Source organism: Rutidosis leptorrhynchoides, chromosome 1 (genome assembly GCF_046630445.1).
Source record: "Rutidosis leptorrhynchoides isolate AG116_Rl617_1_P2 chromosome 1, CSIRO_AGI_Rlap_v1, whole genome shotgun sequence".
Taxonomy (NCBI): Eukaryota; Viridiplantae; Streptophyta; class Magnoliopsida; order Asterales; family Asteraceae; genus Rutidosis; species Rutidosis leptorrhynchoides.
Genome location: NC_092333.1, coordinates 242,870,052 through 242,881,406, shown reverse-complemented (window position 1 = coordinate 242,881,406; position 11,355 = coordinate 242,870,052). Strand labels below are relative to the sequence as shown.

The following is an 11,355-nucleotide window of genomic DNA, read 5'->3' as shown; positions in this document are numbered from 1 at the left end:
AAAATATAAGTTTTTTATATTATATAAATATTTTATATAAATCAGAAAAAAAAATAATTGAAATTAAAGATTGGGCCGAACCAGTCGAAGCCCAAAACTGATCTGCAATCCAGGCCCATGCGATCGCATGAACCGGATGCCTAAATTCCATGCGGTCGCATGGTGTAGGCCGACAGGACTAACCTGGTACGCATTAATTACGGTTTAGGGTTTTTATTAATTAATATTATTATTTAACGTAATTAGTTTTTTATTTATTTAATTTGTATTTAGTAATTAGTTTTAATTTATATTTTGTAATATTAATATTAAGTAATATTATTAATTAAATAAATTAATATTTTTATAAACTAATAATATAAAAATAATATTTTTATATAAAATTTTATTTTTATCTTTTTATAATATATCTTTTTATAATTTGTATCATTTAGTTCGTTATATAGTTTTAAGAGAAGTTTTTGCCGTAGAATTTTTATATTTCTATAATTTTAGGATTTGCCGTAAAATCCCTTAAGTACTTTTTCTTTAGACTAAGATTTAGGTGCTTTAGAATTTTACGACGTCGCTTATCGCTTAAATATTTAATAGATTTTAGTGCCTTTTTAAGTTATTGCCGTTTTGGATATAGAATTCCTTTTAAGCTTTAATACCTTTAGACGTAAGTTTTTATATTTAGTTTTTAGACTTTTAAGTTTCGACGCTCTACTTTCTTATTTTTATTTTTTGACTTTTTATTTTTCGACGTTTTTCGACGCACTCTTCTTCTTTCTCATTTCTACGCTCTAGTTTTTAGGACATAGATTTTTATTTCAAAATTTCGACGAAAAAAAATTATTTTAAGCGGTTAAATTGATAGACATCCAAAATTTGCTGGTTCGTAGTAATAGTTGGATTTGTTAGTGGCGAGTTGTGGGCTTTCTATTTAAAGGGTCCTGGCTACATGCTGCATCTATTGGCTATTCGAAACATGGGAAAAATCAGAAAAGTCTATTAATTTGATAGCTTATATAATTTTTTTATAACTAATAGGATATTCAGCGAATACACCGAGCAAAACGTTCACCACCTTTCATACGTTCACCACCTGTAACTCGATCAAGACATCTAGCCAATATTTTCGCCATTGATTTTTCTTTAGAATCATCATCAAGTCGAACAAGTACTCCAATTCAAATTTCTGATAATCCATTTTTTGAATCCAACTTCACAAGTGAGAACCCGGAGGATAATCAAAGACAATTCCAAGATCCTGAACCACTAATTATTCCTCCTGAACCACAAACCGTTAAATCAGAATCTGCTAGTGATTCAGATTCAACAAATTCAATTATGGAAGTAACGGAAACTCTAAGTATGGAAGATCGAATGAGAGCCACACGCACGGGCCAAGGTCACGCCATTATTAAGCCAGATATTAAGGTGCCAGATTATGAAATCAAGGGACAAATCCTACACATGGTAACTAATCAATGACAATATAGTGGTACGCCAAAAGAAGATCCAAACGAACATCTTCGAACCTTTAATAGGATCTGTACTCTATTTAAAATCAGAGAAGTTGAGGATGAACAAATCTATCTCATGTTGTTTCCCTGGACTTTAAAGGGAGAAGCCAAAGATTGGTTAGAATCGTTACCTGAAGGGGTGATTGACACATGGGATGTCTTAGTTGAAAAATTTCTTAAAAGATTCTTTCCGGCATCTAAAGCCGTGAGACTTCAAGGAGAAATTGTTACGTTATTTCAAAATCCAAATGAAACATTATATGAGGCGTGGACAAGATTCAAAAAGTTATTGAGAGGATGTCCTCAACACGGTTTAGATACTTATCAAATAGTATAAATATTCTACTACACGAAAAGATATCGACATAGCAGCTGGTGGTTCCATTATGAAGAAAACCGCAACTGAAGCTTACAAAATCATTGATAACACAGCCTCCCACTCGCATTAGTGGCACTAGGAAAAAGATATTTTTCGTTCATCTAAAGTGGCTAGAGCCGATTCTAGCCATGATTTTGATTCCGTTTCCGCAAAAATAGATGCTTTCGAGAGACGAATGGAAAAGATGAATAAAGATATTCACGGAATATGAATCAGTTGTGAGCAATGCGGTGGGCCACACTTAACGAAAGATTGTCACATTGAGCAAACCATGGAACAACGAGAGAATGTTTCCTACATGAACCAAAGGCCGGGAAATAATTATCAAAATAATTATCAACCGCCAAGGCCAAACTTCAATCGAAATCAAAACATTCTTTACAATTCAAATGGCCCTAACAATAACTCGTACAACCAACAAGGTCCGAATAACCAACCAACTCAAAACAACACTTTCAATCAACAAAGACCTAGCTTGTATAAACCACCGCAACAAACCGAAGAGAAAAACTCAAATCTAGAAGAAATGATGGCAAAGCTAATGGAATCTCAAACACAATTTATTACATCTCAAACCCAAACAAATGAGAGGTTTGATCAGTCATTAAGAACTCAACAAGCTTCCATTTTGAATCTAGAAAAACACGTAGGTACTCTTGCTAGTATGATGAGTGAGAGGGAACAAGGAAAGCTACCGAGTGATACTGAAGTAAATCCTCAGAATGAGAATGTTAATATGGTATCAACAAATTCTGAAAAACCATCATCAGAAGATGGGAAGGTTTTCGATGTGAGTAACAATGAAGAAGTTACAACACCACCACCACCCAAGTATGTAAAGCCAGTGGTGGCACCATACAAACCACCCATCCCGTTTCCAAGAAAAGGAGTTGAGTATGAGCAAGTGATAGGTAATAAAGTTTGTGATACCTCTGGAAAGAAGAAGAAGAATAAGAAAGTGCAAGAAACAAAAATCGTAAAAATAAACCCGGTGAAGACAGTTCCACTAAAATTTTCACCCAGGTTGGGTGATCCGAGTGAATTTATTGTTCCTTGTCTACTTAGTGATTGTGTCATGTATGATGCACTAGCAGATTTAGGTGCGAGTGTGAGTGTTATGCCTCTTTCATTATTAGGAGTATGTGAGTTAAGTCCAACAGAGATGAGTATCCGACTCTTTGATCAAACCATTAGGCACCCAGTTGGAATTGCTGACAACCTACCCGTTCAAGTGGGTAATTTAACCTTTCTAGTCGAATTCATTATCATTGACATAGAAGTGGACTCAAACGTTCCTCTAATTTTAGGTCGACCATTCTTAGCATCCACCAGGGCGTTATTTGATGTAAGAGAGGGTAGAATGACACTTAGTAATGGTGAAAAATAGGTCACCTTTGTGAGTCCAAAGTCTAAATCTCCACCAACCAAAACCGTTGAACCAACAAAAACGATTGGTAAGAACCTTATTATTTTACCAACTCCAACGGTAGTGCTTAACAATAATAAAACACTTAAGTGTGGGGAAAATGAAGTAACACCTAATGATGACCTGATAACAAAGAACCCCGTTGTTGATACGAAACTAAATGACCGCGTTATTAACAGTTCAATGAAGAAACTTATTAAATGGATTCGCGATGCTAGAACCAAGGGGAACTTTAAGTTATGTAACTGGTTAGTATCCAATCTATCGCCTAAGGAAAAGGCAAAACTAGTTGAATTTGTGGATATTACACAAGAATCTGACCAATGGCTTAAAGCAAAAGTCACAGATATGCAAGTTGATTATGGTCCAAGAGAAATTGACGATGAAGTTTGAAATGTCCCGTTCATATTGATTATAAACGTTCCATATTAATTGATTTCGTCGCGATGTTTTGACCTCTATATGAGACGTTTTTCAAAGACTGCATTCATTTTTAAAACAACCATAACCTTTATTTTATCGATAAAGGTTGAAAAAGCATTACGTAGATTATCAATTAATGATAATCTAAAATATACCGTTTACACACGACCATTACATAATGGTTTACAATAAGAATATATTACATCAAAAATAAGTTTCTTGAATGCAGGTTTTACACAATATCATACAAGCATGAACTCCAAATCTTGTCCTTATTTTAGTATGCAACAGCGGAAGCTCTTAATAATCACCTGAGAATAAACATGCTTAAAACTTCAACAAAAATGTTGGTGAGTTATAGGTTTAACCTATATATTATCAAATCATAATAATAGACCACAAGATTTCATATTTCAATATACATCCCAAAAATAGAGATAAAAATCATTCATATGGTGAACACCTGATAACCGACATTAACAAGATACATATAGAATATCCCCATTATTTTGGGACACCCATCGGACATGATAATTTCAAAGTACTAAAGCATTCCAAATTCCAGAATGGGCCTTGTTGGGCCCGATAGATCTATCTTTAGGATTTGCGTCAATTTGGGGGTCTGTTCCCAAATTCTTAGGCTAACAAGCTAAAAAGGGGCATATTCGGCTTCGATCATTCACCCATATAATGTAGTTTCATTTACTTATGTCTATTTCGTAAAACATTTATAAAATTGCATGTATTCTCATCCCAAAATATTAGATTTTAAAAGTGGGAGTATAATTCACTTTTACAGATTTTTACTTCGCCGAGAAGTAAGACTTAGCCACTGGTCGATTCACGAACCTATAACAAATATGTACATATATATCAAAGTATGTTCAAAATATATTTACAACATTTTTAATATGTTTTAATGTTTTAAGTTTATTAAGTCAGTTGTCCTCGTTAGTAACCTACAACTAGTTGTCCACAGTTAGATGTACATAAATAAATCGATATATATTATCTTGAATCAATCCACGACCCAGTGTATACACGTCTCAGGCTATATCACAACTCAAAGTATATATATTTTTGGAATCAACCTCAACCCTGTATAGCTAACTCAAACATTACTGCATATAGAGTGTCTATGGTTGTTCTAAATAATATATATAGATGGGTCGATATGATATGTCAAAACATTTGCATAAGTGTCTATGGTATCCCAAGATTACATAATATATTAGAATACATGTATAATATAATATAAGTTAGCTAGGATATGATTAATATAGATTTGTTACCAATTTTCACGTAGCTACAACAAGCAAAATTATCCAATCTTGTTTTACCCATAACTTCTTCGTTTTAAATCCGTTTTGAGTGATTCAAGTTGCTATGGTTTCATATTTAACTTAAGTTTATGAATCTAAACAGAAAAAGTATATGTTTATAGTCGGAAATACAAGTTACAAGTCGTTTTTGTAAAGGTAGTCATTTCAGTCGAAAAAACGACGTCTAGATGACCATTTTGGAAAACATACTTCCACTTTGAGTTTAACTATGATTTTTGGATATAGTTTCATGTTCATAAGAAAAATAATTTTCTCAGAATAATAGCTTTTAAATCAAAGTTGATCATAGTTTTTAATTAAGTAACCCAAAATAGCCCGCGGTGTTACTACGACGGCGTATATCCGGTTTTACGGTGTTTTTCGTGTTTTCAGGTTTTAAATCATTAAGTTAGCATATCATATAGATATAGAACATGTTTCTAGTTGATTTTAAAAGTCAAGTTAGAAGGATTAACTTTTGTTTGCGAACAAGTTTAGAATTAACTAAACTATGTTCTAGTGATTTCAAGTCTAAACCTTCGAATAAGGTAGTTTTATATATATGAATCGAATGATGTTATGAACATCATTACTACCTCAGATTTTGTGGATAAACCTACAGAAAATGACAAAAATAGATCTAGCTTCAAAGGATCCTTGGATGGCTTGAAAGTTCTTGAAGCAAAATCATGACACGAAAACAAGTTCAAATAAGATTTCCACTTGAAATAAGATTGTTAAAGTTATAGAAATTGAATCAAAGTTTGAATATGAGTATTACATTATATTATAAAGATATCTTACTGTAAATAAGAAAGATTTTTGAGGTTGGATGATCACTCAAAGTGGATTTGCAAGATTGGAAGTAAGCTAGCAAACTTGGAAGTGTTATTGGTGGGTTCTTGAGTAGTTGTTTTATAACTTGGTTTATGTATGGATTTATGAACTAGATTGAGCTAGATTTTGATGAAGATGATGAAGAACACTTAGAACAATGGAAGAACACTTGAGAGAGAGTAATTTGATTCAAGAAAATTGAAAAATGAATGTGTTTGTGAGTCCTCTCATTCACGTGAATCTAAGGCTTCCATATAGGCTCCATTAGTTTGTAATTTTATGAGATATTTCATGCTAGGTGTTAAATGATGGTTCCCACATGGTTAGGTGACTCACATGGGCTGCTAAGAGCAAATCATTAGAGTGTATATACCAATAGTAAATACATTTAGAAGCTGTATATTGTACGAGTACAAATACGAGTGCATACGAGTAGAATTGTTGATGAAAATGAATGAGGATGTAATTGTAAGAATTTTTGTTAAGTAGAAGTACTTTGATAAGTGTCTTGAAGTCTTTAAAAAGTGTATGAATACATACTAAAACACTACATGTATATACATTTTAACTGAGTCGTTAAGTCATCGTTAGTCGTTACATGTAAGTGTTGTTTTAAAACCTTTAAGTTAACGATCTTATTAAATGTTGTTAACCCATTGTTTATTATATCTAATGAGATGTTAAATTATTACATTATCATGATATCATGATGTATTAATATATCTTAATATGATATATATACATTAAATGTCGTTACAATGATAATCGTTACATATGTGCCTCGTTTCGAAAACCTTAAGTTAGTAGTCTTGTTTTTACATATGTAGTTCATTGTTAATATACATAACAATATGTTTACTTATCATAATATCATGTTAACTATATATATATCCATATATATGACATCATATAGTTTTTACAAGTTTTAACGTTCGTGAATCACCGGTCAACTTGGGTGGTCAATTGTCTATATGAAACCTATTTCAATTAATCAAGCCTTAACAAGTTTGATTGCTTAACATGTTGGAAACACTTAAACATGTAAATATCAATTTCATTTAATATATATAAACGTGGAAAAGTTCGGGTCACTACAAAGTTAATCACAATTTCGACACCACAGCTACCTAAGTGTGGGGAGATTCAAATGAGAAAACGCTGTCTAGAGTTAGTTATTCCGTTCTCGTGTAGTTCCAAGAATAGAATCCGATTGGTCTTTTCTACTAGCAGACACTAAAGAACTAGTTTTCTTCCCCCATTCTGAATTTTTGTTTTGTAGGTTTTGTATGAAATTAATATGCATTTTTAAATTTAAGTTTTGTGTGAATTTAAAAACAAAAATTTACTTTATTTCATTAAGTTTAAAAAAATGATTTCTAAAATTCGTCGTAAGTTAAAGACTAGGTCATGGAACCGAAATTGCTTTACCTGAGGGCGGGGCGACAAATTTTGTTATCATTATTTTTAATTTTATTGATCTAAAGTATACCAAAAAAATTAAAAAACTCAAAAATCTTTGCTTTTAAAACAATCACTTTAAAAACAAAAAATTTTAAATTTTGTCGAGGAACGGACTAGGTAAACATACCGAAACTACCTAAAGTAAAAGGAAACAAAATTTTAAAAAAATTATTCATTTAAATTGTTTTAATAATAAAAGTTTTATTAAAAATATATATATATATATATATATATATATATATATATATATATATATATATATATATATATATATATATATATATATATATATATATATATATATATAATTTTGTAGTTTATCTTATGTACAAAACAGGGTAAAACAGCGCATTTTCAAATACTGACATTAAAGTTCAGCAAAAGCTACTAATTTTGACGATAAGACGCAAAACATATGTGAAATTACAACAAAAGGAATGAACGATGAGGCGCGCCATCTATCATTCGACGACCTTAGTAATTACAAACTGGGTATTTTTAATCACTTTTCTACACTAATCACCCTCATGAATTTATAATTATAGTCTGATTTCGTGCAAATGAGGGCATTGCATGATCTCAAGTGTGGGAAAGGGTTATAAATCTCTCGGGTTTACACTTAGTTTAATTGCCAAATTTTGTGAAAATTTGAAAAATTTTCAACTAAATGAATTCAAAATCATGTTTATACTTTTATGAACGATAAAACTAGGTGTTAATGCCGAAATTATTGTTACCTCGGAGAGAACATAAATGGAGAAACAACCCAAAACGTTAGAATTCATTTAAAATGGAATAGAGGAGAATAAAAAGACAAAGAAACAAATAAATAAAAGCTAAGTGTGGGAAGAATTTACCAAGTTATTTAAGACACATATCACATATGTTTGTACAAGATTATTACAGGTACTTTTGTTTTGTACGTTTTAATCAGTTTTACCTAATATACTATAATATATTTGAAAGAAAGATGGATCTGCACGATGAATCAATTCCATCATTAAAAGGAAGTAAAGTCTTCCGAAAAAGACACGCGCTTCTTGATTTAGGTCAGGAAGTTGTCGTCCAGACCAGCTGTAGGTTGACGAAAAATCTAGAAAAGTCATCTCAAAAATCAGCAGGAAATCCACGGACCTCAGCATCAAACAGGGTCGCCAAGTGGTCAGACTTATCCTAACCATGAGAGGATCTGTCTCGTAAAATGGGGAGGGCGCCGTGCAAATTAGCTTGATAAGACTAATGAATCACACCCCCAGAGAGGATAATCTCCTTAAAGATTAAAAATCAGCTTTTAAGAGTGATATTACTCAATCCTTGAGATTGACTTTAAAGATTGAGAATTACAAACTCATGGAATTCGATGATATCTAAACTTGAGCTTGAACGAGAAAATATTTTGATCAAAATTACAAACCAATTTGTTTTCTGAAAACCTATTTTCAATGCGTTCATTACCATTGAACGTAAAATCCTAAGAATTTACCGGAATTCATTAGGTCACCTGAACCAAATCGGGTGTCAACCGTAAGAACGGTGGTTGCATAGCATGGTCGAAGACAGGACCTTGTGCCAGACCAAAAAATTATAGAGTTATCTTTACTATTTCTCCTACAAAGGATAGTAATTGCATCCGACACGTTGTGGACCATGATTATCTGCATGTCATTAGACATTGCCTTAACAGTTGCTTGTTCAACGCTTTCCTTTATAACTGAACGGTAGTTTACCGAAAGGTAATATACGGAGCAAGTATACTGGACGTGTACTTTCCTAATACATGGTTAGCAAGTGGGTGACACAAAACCGCAAAGTTTTGAGCTAAAATTTTCAAATCTGAAACCCACAAAACCCACAAACACATTTTGCAAACACCGGTGAAGGGTTATTCCGGAAAACTTGTCTAGGGTAAAAGCTAGCATGCATTTTCAAAAGATCAAATGTTTTCATAAAGATCCAATTTCCTTAAAGGATCTAAATTTTCATAGTCATGTGAGACTGTAAACCACATTGTTACTATCATTGTTTATACCGCCGTATCAAAATCACTAATGTATAAAGTGTGAGAATAAAAAAGTGATTCGAGTGAAGTTTGTTTTATTTCAAGTTCTGTATTGCTTGAGGACAAGCAACGTTCAAGTGTGGGGATATTTGATAGTGCTCCAAATGATTATATATTTAGTCGCAATATCCTTCCAATATGTAAAGCTTTTAGTTGTAATTGTTCTATTTTTATGTAATATTCGTTTAAATAAATAAGTGCAAAGACAAAAGAAGAAAACGACGATTTGAAGACGCAAATGACCAAAAAGCTCAAATGTACAAGATATAATTCAAGTGGTTCAATTTATTGATGAGAAATGTCTAAAAATTACAAGAGTACAAGCCGCGGAACGCAAAATACAAGATATCTAAACGTACAAAAGGATGTTCGAAAATTCGGAACTGAGACATGAACCCGGTGTAAACGAGCGAGACATCGGAGTTAAAATTACAAGTCAACTATGCACAAGAATATAATATAATATATAATTATATATATTATATTATATATTAATTTAATCGAGCAGCCCACGTTTTGCAAAAGAAAATATCCTGATCCAGCTGGCCATGTGATCGAATGGCCTGGAAGAGCAAATCCCATGCGATCGCATGGCACCCAGATGCTAGCTAACTCTATAAATTGCAACGAATTTCGACGAGTTTAAACACATCTTTTTCTTTTCCTTCTCTGTAACGAAAACATATATATATATATATATATATATATATATATATATATATATATATATATATATATATATATATATATATATATATATATATATAATATTAAGTTTAAATTAAGTTTAATAATAATTGGGTTAATGTAAGAAATGTTTTAAGGTTTTGTAAGTTGAAATTATGTCCGTGCAACGCTACGCAATTAATCACCACTGTAAGCTATGTTCTTCCTTTTTAATTTAATATCTCGTAACTAAGTTATTATTATGCTTATTTGAGCCAAAGTAATCGTGATGTTAGACTAAAATATTAAGACGGGGTTATTAGATTTTGTACCATAATTGAGGTTTGGACAAAAGACCGACACTTGTGGACATTGGACTATTGACTATTAATAGATAGGGGGTATTGTCTAATCGAATGACAACTCATTAGAATCTGTCGAACCTATCTTCAAATTAGTTAATCTAATAATTATTAAAATGATTATGTATGTTCAATTTAGTGACGTTTATACGACATCTTTTAAGATCATTTAATTAATTATTCGAGTTGGGTAATTGATTATTCATTCTGATCAAGTGGATAAATTAAAATTCATATCTCATTAAAAAGGGGTGGATTACATTCAAGGATAATTCGTGTAATTGTTAACAAAGTAATAAAACCTTGGATTACACGCAGTCGATAACTTGGTGTAATCATTAAACAAAGTATTAAAGCCTTGTTACAGTTCGAATCCCTAATTAGTTGGAATATTTGACTTCGGGAATAAGGTTAATTTGATGAGCATTTTATAATTATGACCGATGGACTATTATGGACAAAAACCAGATAGGTATCAAATAAACCGGGACAAAGGACAATTAACCCGGGTAACAATTAATTAAAATCAAAATGTCAAACATCATGATTACGGAAGTTTAAATAAGCATAATACTTTTATTTCATATTTCATCGTACCTTTATTTACTGTCATTTTAATTACTGCAATTTACTTTATCGCAATTTAAATTCTGTCATTTATATTATCGTCATTTATCTTTACGCTTTATTTAAAATCGACAAACCGGTCAATAAACGGTAAAACTCCCTTTATATATATATATATATATATATATATAATATATATATATATATATATATATATATATATATATATATATATATATATATATAATTGTTTAAAAATATAGTGTACGCAATAAGCCGTCTCCCTGTAGAACGAACCGGAGTTGCTAAAAACTACACTACTCTACGATTAGGTACACTGCCTAT

At 31.6% G+C, this 11,355-nt stretch overlaps 1 non-coding gene across 1 annotated transcript; it reads right to left on the bottom strand.

Annotated features, from left to right (window-relative positions):
• Window positions 1-1,716: 1,716 nt before the first annotated feature.
• LOC139886829 (small nucleolar RNA R71) lies at window positions 1,717-1,823 on the bottom strand. The gene has a single exon (XR_011772691.1). It is a non-coding gene; the product is annotated as a small nucleolar RNA R71 (small nucleolar RNA).
• Between the last annotated feature and the right edge of the window lie 9,532 nt (window positions 1,824-11,355).